The following is a 2,806-nucleotide window of genomic DNA, read 5'->3' on the forward strand; positions in this document are numbered from 1 at the left end:
AATAATAACCTGCCAAACCCAGGAAACTCCGGATCTCTGTAACCGAAGTAGGTCTAGGCCAATTCTGAACAGCCTCAATCTTCTTAGGATCCACCTTTATGCCTTCTGCCGATACAACATGTCCCAAAAAGGCAACTAAGTCTAACCAAAACTCACATTTTGAAAATTTGGCATATAACTGATTATTCTTCAAGGTGTGAAGCACACTTCGAAGATGATGCTCATGCTCCTCTCGACTGCTGGAGTAAATCAAGATATCATCAATGAATACAAGCACAAAATAATCCAAATAAGGCTTGAACACCCGATTCATCAAATCCATAAATGCTGCAGGAGCATTTGTCAACCCAAATGACATCACTAGGAACTCTAAATGCCCATACCGAGTCCGAAAAGATGTCTTAGGGACATCAGATGCCCTAATCTTCAACTGATGGTAACCAGATCTCAAATCAATTTTTGAAAATACCTTGGCACCCTGAAGCTGATCAAATAAGTCATCAATTCTTGGCAGTGGATATTTGTTTTTGAGAGTGGCCTTGTTCAATTGCCGATAGTCTAAACACATCCACATCGAGCCATCTTTCTTCTTTACAAATAATACTAGTGCACCCCAGGGCGAAACACTGGGTCTAATGAATCCCTGATCAAGCAAGTCTTGTAACTGCTCTTTTAATTCTTTCAACTCTGGCGGGGCCATACGGTATGGTGGAATAGAAATGGGCTGAGTGCCCGGAGCCAAATCAATACAGAAGTCAATATCTCTGTCGGGTGCCACTCCCGGCAGATCTGCAGGAAATACTTCTAAAAATTCACGAACAACTGGTATTGAGTCCATAGAAGGGACATCCGCACTGGGATCGCAAATATAAGCCAAATAGGCTAGACATCCTTTCTCTACCATACGCCGAGCTTTTATATAAGAAATAACCCTGCTGGAAGAATAGCCAGGAGTTCCTTTCCACTCTAATCGAGGTAACCCCGGCATAGCTAGGGTCACTGTCTTGGCATGACAGTCCAATATAGCATGATAAGGAGACAGCCAATCCATACCCAAGATGATATCAAAATCTAGCATATCAAGAAATAGAAGATCCACACTAGTTTCAAGATTACCAATAGTAACCACACACGAACAATAGACATGATCTACTATCACAGAGTCTCCCACCGGTATAGATACACACACAGAAGCACTCAGAGAATCACAAGGCACAACAAAATATGAAGCAAAATAGGAGGACACATAGGAATAAGTAGATCCTGGATCAAATAGAACTGAAGCATCTCTATGGCAAACTGGAATAATACATGTGATCACAGCATCAGATGACTCGGCCTCAGGCCTAGCTGGAAAAGCATAAAATCGGGGATGGGCCCCACAACTCTGAACTACAACTCTGGGACGGCCTCTAACTGGCTGGCATTCACCTCTAACGGTCTGACCTCCACCTCTAATGGCCTGACCTCCACCTCTAATGGTTTGACCTCCACCTCTAGCTGCCTAACCCCTACCTCTAGCTGGCTGAGCAGGAGGTGAAGAAACCGGTGCCGGTATGATGGCACAAGAATCTTGCCGAGATCTGTTACTCGCCAGACTAGGGCAATACCTCCTGATGTGATCGATGTTCCCACACTCATAACACCCATCCTGATGTCGTGGCTGCTGAAGCTGAAGGTGACCCAGATGAGCCGGATAACCATTGTAGTAACTCTGAAGTGGTGGTACACTGATAGGAGTTGAATGTGCACTGAATACTGGCTGCCCAGATTAAGGCATAATGGGATCGTGACTCCCTGAAGCACCGGGAGATACATGAAGTGTTGAATGAAATGGTCTGGGAGGATGACCCCTACCAAAATTACCCCGACCTCTATACGAGTCACCATTGTAACCACCAAACTGACGGGGCCTCTTATCGGACCTTTGCCCTCTTTCCTGTGCAAGAACCATCTCGATCCTCCTTGCGACATTAGCAGCCACCTGAAAAGAAAACTCACTTTCGGTCTCCTTGGCCATCTGAAGTCTGATAGGGAGTGTGAGTCCCTCAATGAACCTCCTCACTCTCTCTCCCTCCGTAGGTAGCAAAAGGAGAGCATGACGGGCCAAATCCACAAAACGAGACTCATACTGAGTAACAGTCATACTGCTCTGCTGTAGACGATCGAATTGCTTGCGGAATTCCTCTCTCAGTGTGATAGGGAAGAACTTCTCCAGAAATAGCTGAGAGAACTTCTCCCAGGTAATTGCAGGTGATCCGACTGGTCGGGTCAATGTGTAATCTCTCCACCACCTTTTGGCGGAACCCGTCATCTGGAATACAGCAAAATCAACCCCATTGGTCTCAACTATACCCATGTTCCGCAGCACCTCATGGCAGCGTGCAAGATAATCCTGTGGGTCCTCAGAAGGTGTACCACTGAAGTGAACTGGAAAGAGCTTAGTAAACTTATCCAGTATCAATAAGGCCTCAAAAGACATGGTGGGCCTATCACCGGTCTATGCCGCAACAACTGGCTGAACTACCCCAACTGGCGGGGTTGTTGGAGCCTGATTCTGGGGAGCCATCTGCTCCGGAGCGGAAGTAGTTGGATTTGTGCTCCTCCCCCAGCCTGTGAGATGGCTGGTGCCACTGGAAATATACCATTCTGGGCCACACCCTCCATAAGACTAACCAATCGGACTAGAGCGTCCTGAAGCACTAGAGTGGCTATGAATCCTTCCAGGACCTGAACTCGTCCAACTGGTACATTCTGAACTGTGACCTCCTCCTGAAGGTCTATCTGAGGTTCTTCCACAGGTGCA

Source organism: Nicotiana tabacum, chromosome 2 (genome assembly GCF_000715075.1).
Source record: "Nicotiana tabacum cultivar K326 chromosome 2, ASM71507v2, whole genome shotgun sequence".
Taxonomy (NCBI): Eukaryota; Viridiplantae; Streptophyta; class Magnoliopsida; order Solanales; family Solanaceae; genus Nicotiana; species Nicotiana tabacum.